Consider the following 24,016-nt stretch of genomic DNA (forward strand, 5'->3'; position numbering starts at 1 on the left):
GGCTCAGGAATATTGAACCTTTTTTGGAATGGAATACTCATGATCATGTTATTTTACCCACCCACCTATCTCACAAGGATTTTACTGTAATCTCCACTTGATATTTGAGAATATATGGTTTGAAGCAGTTACCCAAGCGGTTGTCCAACATTTACAATTAGTAAATGTTTGAGCTTGAATTTGAGCCCAGTAATGTCTAATATTAAAGTGTTTGAAATTCCTATAATGAATTTTCTCTAGGTTACTTTTTAATTAGCAATAATCGTGCCTCGGATAAACCTCATTGGCTATGATACTGCCACTGCACAAAGCTCTAGGTTACTTTTTAGATCTTAGAGACATCATCTGGGATTTCCAGATTCATTGATCACAGCTTTGAAATCATTTCACTTCCATTGTGGATGTGGTTTGATTAACCATTAGGAGGGATGAGCTTGGCATTCAGAATTCTGGGTCCCTCTGGAATTGACATTTAGAAAGAGATAAGTCTCTTAGCTACATATAGTGTTAATTAGAAAAGTATATAACTCTCTAATTAGTTTCTATTATACATAAAGCCAATAGCCTATTAAAAAACACAATAATTGCCTCAGTGGTTACTTATGTTTTTCTAATTGATTCTTCTGTCTTATTTTCCTTGTCTGTCCAATACTTAAGTCTGTATAAAACATCTCAAATTCTCATTTTACTTAGCTTTTTAAATCTTTTTTTAAAATTTTTATTTATTTATGACAGTCACACAGAGAGAGAGAGAAGCAGAGACACAGGCAGAGGGAGAAGCAGGCTCCATGCACCGGGAGCCCAACGTGGGACTCGATCCCGGGTCTCCAGGATCGCGCCCTGGGCCAAAGACAGGCTCCAAACCACTGCGCCACCCAGGGATCCCATACTTAGCTTTATTTTTAATGCTTCTGTTCTTTGCACTATGCACAAGCAACTATTTTATAAAATAGTGATGATTATTCTTGGACAAAAAGTCAGAGTTTATTTCATATACAGAGTTAATGTCAACTTTTAATTAATGATTAGCGTACAAGCATAATTAATGCCTTTTTTCTGTACTTGGATAGAAACATTTTGATTTTAATTCTCTGTTGAATTGTCTCAAACGGAGAAAAAAATTAGAGCCTTTTCTCTTTTGTCCATTTGCAGTAAAGTGGGAAGAAGGCTGGGACCTCACCAGTAATAGAGAATGCCCAGCATTCTTTTTTTTTTCTATTATTATTAACTTTTTATCTTGCCAACCAACAAAACAACTATGAAAATTTTATGTGTAAAAGATATATTTTACAATATAAAGTAAAATGAAGGGGATCCCTGGGTGCTCAGTGGTTTAGCGCCTGCCTTCAGCCCAGGACGTGATCCTGGAGTCCCGGGATCAAGTCCCACGTGGGGTTCCCTGCATGGGGTCTGCTTCTCCCTCTGCCTGTGTCTCTGCGTCTCTCTCTCTCTCTCTCTGTGTGTGTGTTTCTCATGAATAAATAAATAAAATATTAAAAAAAATAAAGTAGAATTAAATAATCTTGGATTAAAGGACAATTTTCTCAAGGAATTTTCTGTCTATGAGACAGAAAATTCTCAAGGAATTTTCTTTGTAACCTTATAGAACAGAACAGAAATTTTACTTCTCAGTATTGGGCAACACCAGATTTAAATATTCAACTTATTTCAATTCTTATGGTATGCCCATTTTTTGGATCCATTTATCAATCTGGTGACCTACATTCTCTCCTAATTCTTTGTTTTATCACAGTTATTATGAAAAATCCAGAGTCACAAAGGTATGTTGGTGAAAATTGAAGCGACAGTCAATATAACTTCACTTAATTGAGACATTCTGACCGTAGTGAGAGGAGTTGAAGAAGAATGGCCTTCACTACTTCTTTAATTCTCCCATAATCTCCCAGATATTCTGGGAAGAAAGTGGATGCTGGCAAACCAGGTTAACTATAAAGAGGTGGGCTGAAGTTTATTTGACTTAGGTCCAGGGATACACAACTTAGTTCCTGGATTACAAGGTAGAGCTGTCAGGAGTTCATCTAAGAATGATGAGGTAGACTCTAGACTTGTTCTTATTTGTTGACTCACTTGGAAAACAGTGGTGGTAGTGCATTTGCCTGGGTGATGTTGAATCTATTTAAGAAGCTACTCTTAAAGAGCTTTATTATTGCACATTGTATATATACATTGATACAGATCATTTCTTGTCTCATCATTAGAACAATTCAGGGAAGATGCCTACCATCATGGGAATGCTTTTAGGTTATTTCCTGGAATCATCCATGCTAAAAAGTAATGAAGTGAGTATCTTTAAAGCTATTCAGTATTTTCATTCAAAAACATACTTAATGACTCATCACTATATGAAATGACTTTCAAGAACTCAAAAGCTATGGGCAAGCCCGGGTGGCTCAGAGGTTTAGTGCCACCTTCAGCCTGGGGCATGATCCTGGAGACCTGGGATCGAGTCCCATGTCAGGCTCCCCGGATGGAGCCTGCTTCTCCCTCTGCCTTTGTCTCTGTCTCTCTCTCTGTCTCTCATGAATAAATAACTAAAAAATCTTAAAAAAAAAAAAGAACTCAAAAGCTAGCTGTATATTCAATAAAGACTTGATATTCTTTCCTCTCAGATATTTGAATATATAAAATTGTATACTGATACTGTTCTTCTAGTAGCATTATCAGAATAATTTCCTAGTTATATGTTAGAAAAACTAAAATCAGTTTATATTCTTGAACATTGAAAATAAGACTTGGTTACAGATAACCTCCTATGTAGATAAATGTGGCAAGAGTAAGATGAAATGGACTCAAACAAGAAAGTAAGTATTCCAATAAAAAATGAAAATTTGTCTTTCCTCAAAATTTTATTGTGTATATGTGTGTATGTATGTGTGCATATATGTTTTTATACCTATATATCTTTTCCCACTTTGTCACTATTTCTTGCCACTTAGTTTGTCATTTTTATCAAATAGAAATAGCAGGAAACTGATGAAAGTTGTCTCAAAAATTGCAAAAAAAATGACACTATCTTCATGGCTAAATATTTATTTTTTAAATTTAGAAATTTAAAATTGGTAAATATAATGTAAGAAACATTCAAAAATATACATTTTGAGTACAGTTACAACTAAATTCTAATTTGTGATTTTGCTTTCTGGGACTCATTTGAAGCTAAGTAGCTCAAGAATGCAAACTGGAAATACGGAGACTTGACTTCTAGTCTATAATGAGCTGTGTGACATCACATGAGTCACTTAAACTGTCTGGGCTTTAGTTTCCAAGGTATAAAATAGGATATTATTGAACTTTAACATACTTTGTAATTCTGACAGTCTACGAGGTAGAAGTAAACCAGAGCCAGGTGACTGAAACAATGACAAGTGCCAGAATCAGGTGATACATTAATGAATATACAGGAAACAAAGATGGTTTTCTGGAGTTTGATTCTCCAAACCCTAGGGTTGGCAAGGAACCAATTATTCAGGCCTTGAAATTAAAAGTCTCTTTCAGCAAGAAGTAAGAATAAATATGCAATCAGAAAACAGTTTATCAGAAATAAGAAGAATGTTAGAAAGCCATAGAAATGCCATATCGAGAGGAAGAATTGTCATATGTTCATGCCTACTACTATACAGCAAGCACTAATATCACTTTTGCCTCTCATTTGTCTTGAACAGAAAAGAATTTCTCTCAATACTCTGGCCGTGGTTTGTTTGTTTGTTTGTTTGTTTTTGTTTGTTTGTTTTTTTACCACTACTGACTGCTTATAGCGGTTATTGCCAAGCCTAGTTTGACCCTGGAGTTCTCTGGGTGCAGTTTATTTCATTTTTAAAAGATTTTATTTATTTATTCATGAGAGACACAGAGAGAGGCAGAGACATAGGCGGAGAGCCTATGCAGAGCCTCCTCTGTAGGGAGCCTGATGCAGGACTCGATCCTGGAACCCCGGGATCACGCCCTGAGCCAAAGGCGTAGATGCCCAACCACTGAGCCACCTGAGAGTCTCTAGGTGCAGGTTAAAAATACAGATTGCTAGGCATCGTCTTGAACTACTGGCATCAAAACTCTGGAATGCAGCTGTGGAATTGGTTTTGCTGGAGAGTTCTCCAAACAACTTTGCTGCCAGCCTTGTTTGAGAAAGATGGTAGTCCAAAGTCCCTGCAGAAAACAGGACTGAGGAATAGTAGCTAAATATACTGCAGTCTGTAATATGTGATTACTCAGGCAGGTTTTCTAAAGTTTTATTTTCTAGGAGTATTGTAATTCTATCTATCTCAAGCCCTATAGCCCTTCCTCCTCCAATTGTTTTACTGCATTGAATTTGTTGGTGAGTATTCAAGCCCCCCCCCCCCCCAGCAAAAAATACCATTTCACTTTGTTTCTTTCTTGGAAGAAAGTCTCTTAAATTATAGTATAAAATAGTTTTTAACTGTAATCACATTTACTGAAATAAATGCAATGTAAACCCCACATGAGTCAGATTCCGTTTGTTCCATGGATTTGAAGCTTCTTGCTAATTGATACTTTCAAAAGTCTTAGTACCACCCATTTAAAGATAGAGCACATTGAAATTGCATTTTTAAAAGAGCTATTTGCAACTGGAAAATAGGGATGTTGAGAATAACAGACCTATCCAAGAAAATACACTTGAGCTAGCTGAGAATTTTTTTTTCCAGAAGAGCACAACATTTTATATGCATGTTAAAACTATACTCACTGGCGGAAAAGTTCCTTTGACTAGGTGTATGATGCTTAATGCAATAGCCTGCAGCTTTTTTGTTCCTCTCTGTATGTTAATTGGTCATTCCTTAAAAAGTCTTTTTTTTAGTTTTGATTAAATAGAGTATGTATGATGCCAATTTGGTGGCTACAAAATGAGACAGCAGTGACTTTTTCCATTACTAATATTTTGAATAATGGGGCTATTTTCTTTAAGAGTATGCTTATAAGTGGCTATACATTTGAAAAACTATTTTTATACTATATCCATTATGGTTTTCATGCTTCCTAGCTGCCACATTACTTTCAGTGCCAAAAGCAGTTCTAAGAGACTAGAAGGAATGACAACTGAAACAGTGTTAAATAAGATGATTTAAATGTCAATAATTGAATAATTGATGCCACACTTATTCATTATAAAAACTGATAATGTAAAAATGTCAGTGAAGAAGTAGTATGTCCTGAATTTTGTCATTCAATAATAACATAGGCAAAGTCAGAAGCTAAAAATAGATAGGGAAAAGTATAAGAAACAGAAAGAACTAAAACTACTTAAAATAAGCAAATTTGGGAAAAAGTGCTTCTTGTCTCCGTCAGGTTCCCAGGGGGGTAACAGCACTGAGTATGGAGATTTTTGAGGCAACTTTTCAGTTTACAAAGGTGGGTGCCAAATTCAAGGCACCCAGGGATTGCCAAGGCCCTCAGGAATTAGCAATACTGAGAAGACATTACACCTCTGAATGCATGGTAAAGAGATGTCTTACTGGAGCCTGCTGAGGGCTAGAGTGGGGGTGGGGTGGAAAGGGACCCCTTCTGTTGGAAACCACTGCCATAATGATACATAGCCAGGCCAGAGTATCACAGAAGCCAAGACTAAGCAGAATCTTGCCATTAACTTCCATGGGCAAACTCAACAGGAAGCCACCAAACTCAAAGTTCTAAATGTCTTGAATTTACGTATAACTTCCAATGTCACACTTTGCAGATTCACAGTTGATTGCTTTCAGCTTTCAACCTCTTGCATCTCAGTGGGTTTTTTTGGTTTTGTTTTGTTTTAATTTGCTTGTGAAAAGACCTACTCTGTGTTTTCCTCCTTTTCTTGGGTCTGAATCTTTGCATAGATTCTGTATTACATGTCCTCTCCTGCCCACCTACCTCCCTCCCTACCGCCTCGCAGCGGGGCTCTCCTACCCGGGCTTCAGTTTCCCAGAAAATAATGTGATCCTTGGTTCTTATCTCTCTTGGCACTATTTGGATTCTTTTGTTAGAAGCTGACTGAAGGGCTGGTTGATGTGATCTTTCTTTTAGTCACTTAGCTGTCAGATAAGGGTTGTGGAAGTAGTTGGATCCTTGGGCAAATAAACTTACGCAAAGATCTACTTGAATTAGAAGCTGTGCTTCTACCACTCCTTTACACCCACAGGCTAGGCTGTGCCTTGGCCATTTTGGAAAGAAGTCCCCTTGGAGAAAAGCCCCGGGGCTTATAGACTTTGTCTTTTGTAAGCTGTTAATACTGTTGTAAGCTGTTAAAGCTGTTGTTGATGCTTCCGTGTGCACAGCTGACTTCTCATTTACTGTTTTCTCTTTTTCTTCCTCTTATCCTCCATGTACTGTGCCAGAAACTTTCAGATTGTCTGTTCTCTTAGACTCCTTACTGTGACAAGCTTCTGTTATTATTATGAAACTATGTCCAAAAGAAAATGGTACTGGTAGGGCTACAAACTTCCTCTTCCAAATGCTTGTTACCATGGGATCCCCCAAAATCCCACAAAAAAACCCCACCTAAACAAACAACCCCCCAACCGATTGATTTAATAGTAGCTCTAAAGTGGGCACTTCCTGTCTTTTCCATGAACTCATGACACCTTGAACCCTTATATCAACATCTTGGAGGCTACATGTGGTGGGTTAAAATGTGTCCACAAATTCTTTGACACTTCTTTCAAAAGTTGGAACTTAATCCTCTTCCCCTGGAGTATGAGCTGGATTTAGTGATTTGTTTCTAAAAAATAAAATGAGGCAGAAATGATAGTATCTGATTTCTGTGTTTAGATCAAAGACAATGTGGCTTTAGCCTTTCTCCCTCTCTCTCTCTCTCTCTCTCTCTCTCTCAATCTCTCTCGCCTTGGATCATTTACTCTGGGATAAGCCAGCTGCCATGTTACAAGGATGCTTAAGCAGGCCTCAAGGAGAGGTCCCTGTAGCAAGTGACAAGCCTTCTGTTATAGCAGTAAGAAACTGAGGCTGACTTCCAGTCACCATGTGAGTGAACCTTTTTGGAAGCAGATCATCTAGTCCAATCAAGCCTTCAAATGACAGGGGCTCTGGCTAGCATTTCAACTGCAGCCTCATGAGACACCATGAACCAGAACCACTTAGCTAAACTACTCCCAAATTCTTGATCCATCAACATTGTGAGATAATAAATATCTGTTGTTTCAGACTAAGAAAACTGAGACATTTTTTATGCAGTACCAGATTAGTAATACACTGAATGTTTTTTGTTTGTTTTGTTTTCCCAAAATTTACTACTTCCATTGTCATTTCATTACCTTCTCTTGACAGAATTGTTACTCATTTCTCAGGACCGTTTTCCTGGAAGAGAAGTTTGGTTCAGATTTCATCACTTTCCTCAAAGACGTTAGTGTGGATTTAACACAGTTCCTACTATATTTTAGGATGATGAAATTTTCTAATTCCCTTTCTTTTTATCCTTTGTTTCTAGAAGGAAAAGTATAGTCTGCTTTTGAGTCTTATACTTCTTTATGTCCTATGCTAATGCTGGATTTCCACTTTTAAAATGTTTCCTAAATTAAGTAATTAATAAATATGCATTTTGAAGTCTTACTTTTGTAAATAAACAAAACAAAAAAGTTCTCATCTCCTTCTGTAAGTCTCTTAAGATCTTAGGAAGGTCTATGACATTTGCCATTCACTCTCATACCTGTGATTCAACCACATGCTGTGTCTTTGGCCCAGAATTCCTCTCAGCTTAACACTTGCTTTTTTAAAACTTAGCTTGTGTCATCTTATTTATCTATTCATCATGTCATTTCCATCCCCTTATTCTTTTGGATGATGATATCATTCTGTACTTTTATTTGCTAATTTGTAAGAGCCTCAGAATTAGAACATTATAATGCTTTCAAGGTACTTCTTTGGTGATAAGTTTGTGTCATACAAGAGACATAATTTTTCAATTAATGCATTTTAGCATAATTAATCTCAATACTTAAGGTTCATGCTTTAAAACTTTTCAGGGCAGAATGTATATAACCAAATAGATTAAAGACCATTCCCCTCTAGAAAATATATAGAAGTAAAAACAGTTACTTTTTCTCAAGGGAAATTTTTACAGCCTTTCCTAGTCTTTGGGAATTTTTTTTTCCTTTGGCTTTTATACATGAGATCTAGCCACAGGTATTTTGGCTTTTCTCTTACCTCAAATCTCCTTCTCCACTCTATGCTCTCACCCTCCCCTCTTCCTACTCCCTGACAAGAATGCAGTCATTCTTGTTCTTATAGTCAGAAGCTTGTGAAGGTCTTTTTACTCTACCTGTATCCATTAATTTATTATATCTGTGAGATGTGTGTGTTCAGATTTTACTATGTAGTATGTGTAATGTCTGTGTGCTCTTAAAAGAGATTTTTAGAGAAAATGGGGTGTAGATACGTAACTAGAGTGAAACACATATAACACCATCTTGGCCCTCTTGGTGTTGGCTCTGGGAACTTGGATTGTTACTGTGGTTTCTACATTTTGTTTTTCACTCTGAACCTGACTTTCTGCCAGGACTGACTCATCTCCCTTCCATCTTAGATCTTGATTCATCTTAGATCTTACTGTGGTCTCCCTGACTTTACTTATAATGTTGGATTGGTGTGCAGGTCTCTTTTACAGCTTTTGCTATTGCTTGTGTCATAACTAATTTCTGTGGAGGGTATATATTCTTTCACATATTTTATAATTGCATATTTATTTGCGGCATTAGTCCACTTTTATTTAAAATGTTTATAATTTCAATTCTGCACAGTTTGTGAGGCTATTGTGCTCTAAAATGATTATATTATCTGTAGAATATTGACAATTTCAATATGACAACCTCTCAATAACTAGCTTAATATGAAGAAAAATTTAAAATCTCATACACGTGTGTGCATGCATGTACTTCCCAACAAATATACACGAGGGACTGGATGAATTAGACTAATCTTTACTGAAAAGAATTAGCAAATCTCAAAAACCTACACAAGCATTTGCTTGAAGGCATCAGAGAAGTAGCATGTAAATAATTATAGGGCCAAAGTCCAAGAGAAAAATGAAACCCATAATGATAAGCTTGGCTTACAGAGGCTTTTCCCCTGTGTGTCCAGATTCTGGAAGAGGCAATTGAGAGGCAGAGATTTTGACAGATTCACAGTACTAGGAGAACAAAAGTTGGAAATTGGGACTTGCCAAGGCAGGCGTTTGGACTCTAAGGTCTATACTCTAGGAATAAGCTTATAGCAGAAAATATTGTCCCTTAAAAGGTTGTAAACCAAGCATTTAGTAATCTCAATTTCTGATTATATCAAGGTGATATGGGCTTCCCATAGTCTTAGAAAACTCCAAAAATCAAAAGAAAGTATTCTTGGCAGAAAGATAATGTTATCTGAGGCTCCAAATTATGTCTTTAATATTCCAAATAAAATATTTGGCACTCAAACAAAAACAGTTATACGAGAAGACAAAGAAACAGGATAGAACACCAAAGAAACAGGTTCAAAGAACTTTCAGTTAATGACTATATCAAACACAGACGTATGGAAAAAATGATGTGTCCTGATTTTCAGGAAAACGGCAGGAAAGATTCAAATTCTAGGCAGAAGCATGTGGAATGTAAAAAAGAAACAGATGAGGGATTTCATTTCATTTCATTTATTTATTTATTTTTATAAATAGGAAATTTTAGACTGAAAAATAAAATAACCAAATGAAGACTGATGGATGAGTTTAACAGCTGATTTGAGGAAGCTGAAGGAGTTAGTACATGTAATATCTGTTAAAACAAAATACTCAAGAGAGATAAAGGATCGAAAATATAAAATGTCTAGTAGGAATCTTGGGAGAGAGCAGAGAGAAAGGGTAGAAACAATACACAAAAGGCCGAGAGTTGAGAAATTTTGCCAAAGGATGAGAGACATCAGAGTATAAATGAACCCCAAGTGTAATAAGTAAAAAGAAAATCATATCTAGCCTATCAAAGTAAAAATGATGAAAACCAAAGACAAAGAAAAAAAGTCCTAAAAGTGGCCAAGGGAAACCATTTAGAACATTTAAGGGGGCAGAGATAAGATCACCAGTTAGCCAGATGTCAGCAGAAAATGATAGAAACCAGTAGACAATGAAATGTTAATGGAGTAAGTGAAAATAACTATAAACCTAGAATTCTATACACACCAAAAATATCCCCCAAGATGAAACATTGCTGTATTTTTTAGACAAGTAAGAGACATTGTCATCAGTAAACTTGACGTCAAAAATAGGTCAGTTATTTAGGCAGAAAGAAAAATGATCACCTATAGAAACTAAGAAATGTAAGAAGGACTGAGGCACCATAAAAACCCTAAGTATATGGATAAATTTAAAATAATACTTTGTAGAAAAATATCATAGCAGGCCTGATCCTGCAATTTTTAGTACTGCTTGCAAGACTGGCCTCTGGCTGGCCTCTGGGAACTTGGCTGGTAACTAACTGATATAAAACTTTCTGAAATTATAACGGTTCACTATTCCTAGGATATTTGTACAAACCACGCAGTTTATGCTGAATATCTCATTTCCTTAAAGGAGATTAGAAATTTGGCACCAGCTCAGCAGAGGGTGCTTATGTGATCAGCTCCTAAGAAGCCAATCAAAACAGCTCCATTACAAACTTTGGGCAGAGTCTCCAGTGGCTTTCCCTAAGTAGACAATGCTCACATGTTGCTGCAATTTTATTGTTGAGGGAAAAGTATACTCTATGTAACAATCTCTTTTTTTAAAATTTATTTATTTATTCATGAGAGACACACAGAGAGAGGCACAGACGTGGGCAGAGGGAGAAGCAGGCTCCATGCAGGGAGCCTGATGTGGGACTGGATCCCAGGTCTCCAAGATCGCACTCTGGGCTGAAGGCAGCGCTAAACCGCTGAACCGCCCGGGCTGCCCCTATGTAACAATGTCTTATGGAAGGGAGAAGAGTCTAAGGAAATCTGCACATGAATTCCTTCAGATCCTGCCTGCTTCTTTTACGTTATAATCCAGATGCATGTACTTATTATTACATAGACCTTATAAATCTTTGCTGTGAGTACAAACTATATGCTGAGTCCCTGTGTGCTTTTAGTTAATCTCCATATGTAAGGGTGATCCTGGGGACTCCTGACATAAACACCATCTATTACAGTAATAGTGAAAATGCCCTGTGGGGTTTAAAACATATATAGTATTAAAATATACAATAGTAGCATCTAAGGAATGATTAGTAGCATCTAAGAAAGACATAGAAGCATTCTGGGATCATTTACTATTTAGAAAAGGATAATATTGTCTTCAGATTAGACTTCTCTAGGTCAAGAATGCCTATTTGAAGTTTTAGGATAACAACTGAAAGGATAATAAAAGAATGAGTAACTACCAAGAAAATATAAGGAAAATGGCATAGAAAAAAAACAATCAATAAAAAATGTCAGGTATGAAAGGAAATAAAACATAAGAAAGGTAGAACAAGCAGCCAATAATAAATTCAACTAAAGTCACGTATCTCATAAGTGAGTTAATGTTAAATACATTAAGTACTCAAAATAAAAGTCACGGATGTAAGACTGGAAAAGAAAACTAAATATATGCTGCTTATAAGAGACAACCAAAAATGAAAGAATCTAGAAAAATTAACAAGTAAAAAGGATAGAAAAAGTATATAATGCAAACACCTAAAAATAAACAAATAAAACTAATGAAAACATAAAGCACACCAACCCATCACAGTATGGCAATATTAATATTTGAAAAGTCTTTAAGGCATAAAGCATTACTAAAACCAAAAAGGAACATGTTACAGTGATTGAATTGAATTTCAATTTACAGTGAAGAACAGTGTTGGATTTGTAGGCGCTCATTGGCATAGTTTTTTAAAAATACGAAACAAAAGCAACTTCTTGAAGAAGAAGATGAAAATAAATTAGTAAGAATACAGTAAACTTAAATGATGTGATTAACAATTTGGAATGATATACCTAAGACATTGCTCACAATTTTATAATATGGCATTCATTTAAAGTGCAACAGGCATTTATAAAATGTGACCATATTCTGGACTCTAACATGAGTTTGAACAAAATTAAAAAGATTATTTTCTTCACCAAAGAATTAAATCAGAATAAATAATATTGTGATAGCATAAAAGTCCCTTAGGTTTGGAAATTAAAATATACTTTTAGGTAAGGGAAAATATTTTTAATTGAATAATAAAGGAAAAGAGAAAATATCAAATATTTTGGATGCAGAGGAGAATTCAGAGTGATAAATGAATTTCTTACAAGTAAAGAAAAATGGAAAATCAATGATTTTGTCCATCTCCAATAAAATAGAAGAAAAGAAATAATGGTAACACAGAAAAAATAAAAAGCAAAATAGAAAATAACCAGAATAAAGAGCTAGTATTTGACAACTCTAATAAAAACAACACCCTCCTTTCCCCCAGCTACACTGAGCACAGAAAGACCAGAAATTAAACAATTTACTCAGGAGAGAAATAAGGGATATATATACATATGGTCATAATACACAAAAACTAGGTAGTGTTTTCAGTAATCTAAATTTGATTTCCCACCAGAAAATCATGCAATATAATTTCTCACTTTAAGAGACCAAAGAGGGGGGGAAAAATCACAGGATCATCTTTATACATGCAGAAGTGGGTTTGATAATATTTAACATACATTAATGGTAAAAGTAGTATCTAGAAATAGAACTGAATTTGATAAAGGTAGATAGAGAAAACCTTATGGCAAGCATCACACTTAGTAATAAAATGCTGATAATGTTTCTCTTACATTCCAAAGGCTACAGTGAACTGCAATATGAAGTTAAACATATGCAATAATATTAATATATGCTGTTTGAGTCAGAATAACAGTATTTGGGGCAGAAAGAGGGTTTATATCAGAAGGTCATAAATAGAGCTTCTGGGATTCTGGTAACACTCTTTCCATGAGTGCTAATGCTGTGCTGTACACTATTGTGTATGAGTTGTATATGTATATATATATATTTATATTTATATGTATATGTGTGTATATATATATATATATACACACATTTTTTTTTTAGAGAGAGAGAGAGAGAAAGGCGAAGAGAGCATGCACACAAGTGAGATGGAGAGAGGTAGAAGGAGAAGAGGAGAGAGAGAATATTAAGCAGGTTCTTTTCCTAGCACAGAGCTCAATGACTCAAGACTTGATCTCAGGACTCTGAGATCATGACCTGAGCCAAAACCAAGAGTCAGATGCTTAACGGACTGAAGCACCCAAGCACCCCTGTATGTGTTATATTTTTGAAAATTAAAGAGACCACATACAGAATTCAGAGTTGAGCTCTGTCTATTCATTTCTCTATATATTCTGAGGTTATTATTTCTTTTAAATATTTTTAATATTTATTATTTTTATTTAAAGATTACTTTGAAAAAATAAAGATTACTTTGTCATATTAATATGTTAGAACATGAAAACCTAAAGTAAATTTTGAAAAAAAAAGTTATATTCTTCTTTAAAAAAAATCTTATCCAAGATTGCTTCTATTGTCTTTCCTTCAAGCTTAAATTAATTGCGTGGTTCTGTTTTAAATGTGATAGACAAACTGTTTCCTGGCTTATAATAGAGCCTACTTTTATTTAGACATGACTTTTGATCAGTTTGATGTCTTTTAAAGGAGATATTTGGTAGATACATAATCTTACAAATAAAAATGGAAATGAATTCAAGGGAACACACTAGGCATATTAGCTATGTAGAAAGAAACTCTGATAGCAGCAACACTCAAAACTGGTGTCTCAAATCGTGACATGCTGAAATCATAGAGGTCTCAGAAATTTACAATATGTTTCAATATAATTTTCACAAGAGATTTGATTTTCAAGCTTCTGCAATAATGTCTGCTTACTGGTAACTCATTGTTCTACTAAACAACTCCAATTTCTTGTCTTCCTTAATATTTTAGGATGGTCTGTTGATGTGTTCATAACTAAAAAGGTTGGCAATTAACATTTTAGGCCCCTATAGTGTTATTTGAAAGTGAAATGAGTTATTTACAGATAGACCTTGCTTCAGGGTCATTTAATACACAAAGTATAAATATACAACAAAACTGAGGATCACTTTTTTGAACGTCTTCTCATACACAGTAGAGTTTCTTAGCATCTGCTTAAAATGTCTAATTGTGCATTTTTTTCAAGAGCATATTTATGCCTAAAATAATAATAGTACAATAAACAGCAATAGTAAGGCACATTTGGATTGATCTCATTAAAACATTAGAGATCATTTGAAAATTATCTCTATAAAACACCTTCTTGGGGTGCCTGAGTGGCTCAGTAGGTTAAATGTCTGATTTTTTATTTTGACTAAGGTCATAATCTCAGGATTGTGGAATCAAACCCCACATCCACTCTGTACTCATCCTTCCTTCCTTCCTTTCTTTCTTTCCTTCTTTTTCTTTCTTTCTTTCTTCTTTCTTTCTTTCTTTCTTTCTTTCTTTCTTTCTTTCTTTCTTCTTTCTTTTTTTTCTTTTATAAATTTTTATTTATTTATGATAGTCACAGAGAGAGAGAGAGAGAGAGGCAGAGACACAGGCAGAGGGAGAAGCAGGTTCCATGCACCGGGAGCCTGACGTGGGATTCGATCCCGGGTCTCCAGGATCGCTCCCTGGGCCAAAGGCAGGCGCCAAACCGCTGCACCACCCAGGGATCCCTTTCTCTTTCTTTCTTTTTCTTTTTCTTTCTTTCTTTCTTTCTTTCTTTCTTTCTTTCTTTCTTTCTTTCTTTCTTTCTCTCTCTCTCTCTCTTTCTTTCTTTTCTTTCTTTCTTTCTTTCTTTCTTTCTTTCCTTTCGTTTTCTTTCTTTCTTTCTTTCTTTCTTTCTTTCTTTCTCTTTCTTCTTTTTTTTCTTTCTTTTTCTTTCTTTCTTTCTTTTTAAGATTTTATTTATTTATTTATGAGAGACATAGAAAGAGAAGCAGAGACATAGGCAGAGGGAGAAGTGGGTTCCTCGCAGGAAGCCCAATGTGAGACTGGATCCCCAGACCCGGGATCAAGACCTGAGCCGAAGGCAGATGCTCAACTGCTGAGCCACCCAGGCGTCCCTCATCTTAAAAACATCTTAAAAAACAAAAACAAAAAACAGAAAACAAAACCCCTCCAAATCCCCCTCTTCTTATTTAAGAAAATAAACAGCACATCAAAATAGTTTGTCTGAGGGACTGTTCTTTGTATTCAACCTCCAAATCAGTCTCCCTTGCTTCCTTCCTTCCTTCTTCCCACATTTAGTCATTCAGCAGATACTTTTCTTGTGGCTTCTTCCTTATCTGTCTCTTTTATGAAACATTTTATAGACTCTTATAGCACCCACTGATACTTCCTACTTTAATCATGATATCACTTGCTTTTTGAAATGTCATCATTTTATTATTTGATTATTTTTTATGAAGGCTTTTTTTTTTTCCTAATGAGATGATAAGTTTCTGAAAGCAGGACCTCCTTTTTCTTGTTTTCTCACATGTCAAGGAACACAGACTACATTCAAGGCTTCATCAAATAGAGTTGTATGGCTAAATATTGAAGCATGTATGAGTTAAGTCCAGCACTTTTGGGAGATTACTGTTTACACAATTTCTCCTGCATTGTGTATTATCCTTGCCATATTGCTATTAAAGTAATGAGATTTCTGGTTCAGTGCTCACAATGTGGAACCTCACAATAGGAAATTGTAAAGAACAGCTTCAAATCAGCTTCAATACTGGTTGCACATTCAAACCAATACAGATATACTCTGGTGCCTTACACAGAATGTATTTGCAAGGCTAATCCACTGGTGGATACTAATAACACTGGTGTAATCTTCCTTTTATTGAGAAATGGAGAAACATCTCATCCAGCAGTGCCTTGCATTTCCAGAGTGGCTAATGCTAATCATGCATCAAAAATCCACTCTTACAGCCATGGTAAATATTCTTACACTTCACATTTGATGTGATCTTTAAGGATTAACTTTCTCACTTTTGACATGTCAGCCTGGCTATGTGTAGGAATATAGGATTGTTCTGAAGGGCATACTAGTTAAGAACAAGTTTCTGGAGTCACACTGTTCAATATTGACTGTGGCCTTAGGAAAGTTTCTTAACTTCTCTGAGTCTCATTTTCCATCTCTAAATGGAGATAATGATGGTGCCTTTTTTAGTGGGAGAGTTGGGACAAATTGAGACGATAACCTTATGCAGTTTCCTTCTCCCTCCACAGGACAGGTACATATGTACTCCTATACCATGCAGAAAGAGAAAAATAGGTGAGAACACTCTTAACTTTTAAAATTCTGCCTTTGGGTGGCTGAGTGGCTCAGTTGGTAAGCGTCCAACTCTTAATTCCGGCTCAGGTCATGGTCTCAGGGGCATGCACTCACCGTAGAGTCTGCTTGGGATTCTCCAGCTCCCTCTGGCCCTCCCCGCTGCGTACACTCTCTTTTTCTCTCCAAAATAAATAAATAAATCTAAAAAAAATTCTTTCTCAAAAATTTGAATTTATGATGTGAATCTTCACCCATTCTTTCTTCCTTCATTTCACCTCCAAACATGAGGATGCCTCTTCCTTCACAAGTCAAAAGCTCGACCTGTACTCGTGATTTCTTCCCCTTAGCATTCATCACCTTCTTGTATTCTCCATCCCTTGTTTTACTGTATTTTCAATTTCTCTCCTTCCACTTTGTCTCTTTTCAGCCTCCAAAATATGTTTGACATTGCATTGGCCTCTGACAGCCATTTAAACTGCTGCTTCATTGTTTCATCCCCTTTCCACCAAACCTAGAACAATTTTACTCTCTATGGGTTTTATCAACTTTTCCACTAGTTAATACATTAATATTAATAATATAAATTTATTATAGATGAGATGAATAGACATTTTTTTCATTACCTCTTCAGCTCACCAGTCTGTTTTTTATGCCCTCTTTACTGAACTGGCCCCATCAGAGATCACTGGTGACAATTAGGGGATCCTATTTTCCAGCTGGCTGACTTCTGTGCAGTGTTTGATCCTTGACCATCTCTCCCTATGGAGAGATAGGGAGACTATTGATAGCTCCTCAGTGGCTTCTTTTTCAATTTTAGTTTTTATAATAGCACTTTTCCAATCCTCCTATCTTTTTAAAAGTTACTTCTTGTGACTCTTATTTCTCCTCTTTAATTGTGTTTTATATTTTCAGGGTTTTATCTTTATCTTTCTTGGTCTTTATGTTCTCTCTTTCTCTTTCTCTCAGTAGTGTCTTGTAATTATAAACTTTTACCACTTACCAATGTACCAGTGACTTTACAGTCTCTATTTCTAGATCAAATCATCTATATGCAGCTCCAAATGCAACATAAAAGCAGGCCACTGTATGTCCCATAAGTACCTCAAAATAAGCATCCCCAAGATGTCAGATCCATCTTTTTCCCTCCATTCTACTGCTCTAGACCAGGCCTTCATCCCCTCTCATTTGGACCATTGCAGTCATCTCTAAGTTAATCTCACTATTTCACATAGTGAGAAGGGCTAATAAGGAAAGGCCTGTAAATGCATGATTGATAATTCCTTTACAGTTTCTCTATTGTGCAGAAACTTACTGGCTAGTACAAATTTTCAAGGAGACCAGAGTATAATTTCAGTCCCTTTCTCTTAGACTCAGCTTCATTATCTTGGATTTATTGAAGTTGGTAAGCTGCTTTACACACATCTATATGTCAGATCCAGGCATATAGAGCCTTGTGGCTAGGAATATTGTATTAGGCACTTTATGTAATTTGAAGTTGTAAGTCAGTATTTCATGATTAGATTCCAAGATGTGAAGATCCAAATTATTTCTTCAATGAATATTAGAAATATTTCTATATTTTTCCTTGCTAAGTTTTATGACAGTTTATGAACATCCTCTGTGGAGAGGTTATGTGAAATATTCTTCAGTTCTTTAGTGTGTTATCTTGGGGTCTAATAATTTAGTTATTTTGTGATATAAATTATATTAAAAATTTTTAAACTTCATTTTTAAAAGTATTATATGAGATGCTCTTGAATTTGTGTAATTTATGTATACCTTACTAATTTCAATATTTTGTCTAGTAAACATATATATTTGACCCTTAATATCTCAAACTACTATTTATTTATGTGAGTCATGGATGCATTTAGAAAAGGAGAAGAAAAATCACTGATTAGAAACTTGGATTATCAAATAAATATAAAATATCAAGTAATATTTCTGAAATATTTGAAAATATTTCATTTACTATTTTTCCTATTATAGATGATCTCTAGAAATGTGTATTGATTAGAAAGTCTTGGAGTTGTTCTTATCTCAGTCCATCTAGGCCGCAAGAAGAACTACTAAAGACTAGGCAGCTTATAAACAACAGGAATTTATTTCTCACAGTTCTTGAGGCTGGTAAGTCCAAGATCAAGGTATTCGCAGACTCTGTGTCATGTGTGAGACCACTTTCTGGTCATAAATGGTGCCTTATGTTTTCACATGGTGGAAGTGGCTAGAGATTTCTCTGGGACCTCTTTTATAAGGGCCCTCATCTTACTCATGATGGCTCTGCCCTAATGCTGTAATTATTTCCCAAAAGCTTCCCCTTCAGATATTACTACATTGGGGATTAGGTTTCAACATATGAATTTGGGGGGGGGGCTCAAACATTCAGACCACAGTAATTTTTCTTAATAACATTTGATTATTCATTTATTAACAATTAATATATCTAACTGAAAAATGAGGGTATATAGCATGTATTTCTATATTTTATCTTAAGGAAATGAATGTTCATGGCTTTATAGTTTTTCTGTTTCCTTATGTCACAGCAGTAACAATGTAACATGGTTATTTGGGTTCCATTCACCTACCATTTGTAAGCATAGAGTTTATCATGCTAAATTATCCTGTCCTCTCTATAGTGTTTTCACAAATTTAATAGCAGTCCTCCATAGTAAATTAACTAAAAAAATATTGTTTTCTAAAGAACAGTGAAATTTTAGAATGAAAATGCTGTTTGTCAGCATTTCTATGCTATTTGCAAGAAGACGTATTTATAAAATAATTACAATCATTTTATTAGGAACATAAGCATTATTACAATGATGCAATAATTAAACTCCTTAATTTAAAAAACATATCCAAGTTCTATTTTAAATAGAATATATGTATTTATATTTAAACATATATATATTTAATATATATGTTTCTAGAACAATGATTTGTACTCTAAAACTTTCTTTTTTAAAAATTTAAATTCAGTTAGCCAATGTATAGTACATCATTATTTTCAGATATACTGTTCAATAATTCATCAGTTGCATAGAACACTCAGTGCTCATCACATCACATGCCCTTCTTAATGCCTATCACTCAATTACCCCATCCCACTGCCCACCTTCCCTCTAGCAACCTTCAGTTTGTTTCCTATTGTTAAGAGTCTCTCATGGTTTTGATTTCTCTGATTACTTTCTATTTAGTTTTCTTTCCCTTTCCCTATGATCCTCTGCACTGTTTCTTATTTTCCACATATGAGTGAAACCATATGATAATTGTCCTTCTCTTATTGACTTATTTCACTCAGCAAATACCCTCCAGTTCTATCTGCATCAGTGTAAATGTTAAGTATTCATCCTTTTTGATGGCTAATATTCCAGTGTGAGTGTGTGTGTGTGTGTGTGTGTGTGTGTGTGTGTGTGAGTGTACATCACATCTTCTTTATCCATTAATTTGTCCTTGAACATCTTGGCTCTTTCTGTAATTTGGCTGTGTGGACACTGCTGCCATAAACTTTGGGATACAGGCACCCCTTCGGATCACTACATTTGTATATTTGGGGTAAATACCTACTAGTGCAATTGCTGGGTCATAGGGTAGCTCTATTTTTAACTTCTTGAGGAACCTCCATACTTTTTTCCAGAGTGGCTACACCAGCTTGCATTCCCACCAACAGTGTGAGAGGGTTCCCCTTTCTCTGCATTCTCATCAACATTTGTTGTTTTCCTGTCTTGTTAATTTTAGCCATTCTGACTGGTGTAAACTGGTATCTCATTGTGGTTCTGATTTGTTTATGCTAAGTGATATGGAGCGTTTTTTCACATCTGTTGGCTGTTTGTATATCTTCTTTGGAGAAATGTCTGCTCATGCATTCTCATTTTTTGCCTGGATTATTTGTTTTTCAGTTGTTGAATTTAATAATTTCTTTATAGATTTTGGATACTAGCCCTTTATCTGATGTGTCATTTGCAAATATCTTCTCCCATTCTGTAGGTTGCCTTTTGGTTTTGTTGACTGTTTCCTTTGCTGTGCAGGAAGTTTTCATCTTGACGAAGTCCAAATAGTTCATTTTTGCTCTTGTTTCCCTAGCTTTTGGTGTCTAGCAAGAAGTTGCTGTGACTGAGGTCAAAGAGGTTGCTTCCAGTGTTCTCCTCAAGGATTTTGATGGATACCCGTCTCACATTTAGGTCTTTCATCCATTTTGAGTTTATCTTTGTGTATGGTCTGAGAAAATGGTCCAGTTTCTTTCTTCTGCATATAGATGTCCAATTTTCTCAACACCATTTGTTGAAGAGACTGTCCTTTATCCATTGGATAGTCTTTGCTGCTTTGTCAAAGATTAGTTGACCATAGATTTGAGGGCCCATTTCTGGGTTCTCTATTCTGTTTTTGTGCCATGTACTCTAAAGCTTTCATTTTGTATGATGTGTACTCTAAAACTTTCAGTTTTATCTACAAAATGATGTAATTTGATTACATTAGAAACAAAAATTGTATGTGTTTATGCATTTTGTCCTATGCTAGTTATGAAATTTTTAGGACAGTATAACAAAGGTACAGTTCTGTAGTTTTTCTTTCTTTTGAAAAATGATAGATTAAAAAGATGTTACATAAAATGTTAATATGAACATGTTAATATAAATGTTTTAAGAACATTTATGTAGGTTCTTTTTAACTGATGTTTGAGGGTTTGATATTTTATAGTTTAACGTTTTATCATTCAATGGGAAACAAAATTCTACCTCACAGTGGCCTGCCTTTTGATTTTTTTTTTTCTCAGTGGTGCTTTTTTAATATGTCATCTTTTGTTTGCCTATTTTTGGACTCTGAACTGTAAGTATAATAAATTTTTATCTATGATTTTTATGTTTCTTAAATTCTGGACCTGAACATGAGTAATACAAAATAGTTGGTAGAACAAACCGATCCTAATGTTTATTTGGAGAGTCAAAAGACACAGAAGAGCCAGCAACAATATAATTGGAGAACTGACAGTACCTAACCTCAAGCCTTACTATAAAACTATAGTGACCAAGACAGGATAGTGTTGGTGAAAGAATAGGCAGATAGATGAATGGCACAAAATAAAGAGTCCTGAAATAAATCCACAAAAATATCATGAACTGATCTTTGACAAAGGAGCAGAGACAATCAATGGAACAAAAATAGTCTTTTCAACAAATCGTGCTGGAACAACTGGCTATCTAGATGCAAAAAAAAAAAAAAAAAAGTGAATCTAGATATAGACAGTATGCTTTTCACAAAAAGTTAACTTGAAATGGATCATAGACCTAAGTGTAAAATGCAAAACTAAAACTCCTAGAAAATCTACATGATCTTGGATGTGGTGATGACTTGTTACATGAAACTCTGAAGGCATCATCTCTGAAGTAAATAATTGATAAGCTATATCTCATTAAAATTGAAAATTTTTTTTCTCTGCAGTCAAGGTGAAGGGAATGAGAAAACAAGCCACAAACTTGGAGAATATATTTGTGTGAGACACATCTGATAAAGGACTATTATCCAAAATATACAAAGAACACCTAAAAATCAACAATGAGAAAACAAAAAATTTGATTTAAAAATGGACCAAGGACTTAACAGACACTTCACCAAAGAAGATATACAGATGGCAAAAAGTGTTTGAAAAGATTCTCCACATCATATGTCCTCAGAGAAATGCAAATTTAAAAAACAATAAGATAATATTATATATCTTTTAGAATGGCCAAAATTTGAAACAGTGACAACACCAAATGCTCATAGAGGATGTGGAATAACAGGAGATCTCATAACTGCTTGTGGGGATGCAAAATCATACAACTACTCTGGAAAACAGGTGGTTTTACATAAAACTAAATATACTCTTGTAATATGATTCAACAGTCATGCTGCTTGGTATTTTCCTAGAAGAGTTGAAAAACTTATGTTCACATAAAACCTGCTCCTGGATATTTATAGCAGCTTAATTTCAATTGCCCAAACTTGGAATGATGTCCTTCAGTAGGTAGGTGAAATAAACTGTGGTACATTCAGACAGTGGTATATTATTCACCAGTAAAAAGAAATGTGTGATCAAGCCATGACAAGGTGTGGAGAAATCTTAAATGCATATTACTAAAGAAGCCAAATGGAAAAGGCTATGTACTCTATAATTCCTATGATATGATATTCAGGAAAAGGCAAAACTATGGAGATTGTGTAAAGATTACTGGTTACCAGTGGTGAGGGCAGGAGAGAGATGAGGAGGTGGAATGTAGAGAACTTTTAGAACAGTGAAAATACTCTGTATGATACTGTAATGATGAATTCTATCCATATACATTTGTCGAAGTGTGTAAAATGTATAATACAAGGGTGAACCCTAAGAAGGATTATGGACTTTGGGTGATTATGATTCGTCAGTATAGGTTCATCATTTTTAGTAATGTCCCATCTGGTGACGATATAGGTAACAGGAATAATGCATGTGGGAGGGGCAGCAGGTCAAAGGGAAGTCTCTGTGCATTTCTTTCCATTTTGCTATGAACCTACACTACACTGAAAAAAAGTCTTTAAAAAATAATTGGAATAGAAAGGGACAAGATTCTGTCAATAACTGAATAAATTTTATTTTATTTATTTTTTAAAAATTTTTATTTATTTATGATAGTCACAGAGAGAGAGAGAGAGAGAGAGAGAGGCAGAGACATAGGCAGAGGGAGAAGGAGGCTCCATGCACCGGGAGCCCGACGTGGGATTCGATCCCGGGGCTCCAGGATCGTGCCCTGGGCCAAAGGCAGGCGCCAAACCGCTGCACCACCCAGGGATCCCAGTAACTGAATAAATTTTAAAACATAATTTGGATACCAAACACATAAAATAAACCTACTTTTCCTAGGAATTTCATTTTATATGTTCATTCCTTTTCTCCTCTTTGGAATTTTCACTCCATTCCCTTTCTACACATTTTTTTCTTCTGCATCTCCTTCTAACTCTTTGTATTAATCACTGATATGCAATTCTTCATTGTTTTGGAAACTATTTAAATGGTTAAATTAATTTTTATGATTTAATCTCCCTGAAAGTGAGATGTAGAACTTCTTTATGGTTTTAAGCATGAACTCTGGAAGTCAGAATGCTTGGAGTCAAATCCTACCTAGTTACATAACTTGTACAATATACCAACCTCCCTCTGTGCCTTCCTTTCTCACCTGGAGGGATGTGAGTACCTTGTTAATATTGGCAAGGTTCCAAGATCAGATTCTTCCTGGCTGCCTTCTCTTCTTCCATCCCTTCTATGTGAAAGGTATGCTTCTATTCCTCTGTGGTATTAAATCTTCAAACTGCACTTGGATTCTCAATGCCCCTCACCTTATCAGGAAGCTTTCTGGCTTCATGAAATAAATACCTCATCAAATTCCCTAATGAGGCTGAACACCATACTCCAGTATTATGGAATATTTTTAATATGACACCCATGGGCCTTTGTAAATGATTTGCTTTTTATGTAGAACTGTCTTCCTGCCAACTTGTGAGCTTGGTCTTATTTGACTTATTGTTCAAATGTGCTCTGACTCTCATCATATTTTTACCTTTCTCTGCTGCAGAGTCCCAAGTGTGCATCCCCATCATAGCCTTCACCTTCCTCACTTATAAGTGTTCCTTTATTGTCTAGACCCCCGGCAGAAATGAGTGTTCTTATAGAGAGATAATGTGTTCTTCTATCCCATGATCCC

At 35.3% G+C, this 24,016-nt stretch overlaps 1 protein-coding gene and 1 pseudogene across 5 annotated transcripts in view; one reads left to right on the forward strand and one right to left on the reverse strand.

The window, feature by feature from the left end:
* Positions 1-24,016, forward strand: part of GPC5 (glypican 5) — a 1,340,252-nt gene that overhangs the window by 139,163 nt on the left and 1,177,073 nt on the right. The gene's annotated exons all lie outside the window — the stretch shown is intronic.
* Positions 196-313, reverse strand: LOC112923825 (U4 spliceosomal RNA; annotated as a pseudogene).

The sequence above is a fragment of the Vulpes vulpes genome, chromosome 6 (assembly GCF_048418805.1).
Source record: "Vulpes vulpes isolate BD-2025 chromosome 6, VulVul3, whole genome shotgun sequence".
NCBI lineage: Eukaryota > Metazoa > Chordata > Mammalia > Carnivora > Canidae > Vulpes > Vulpes vulpes.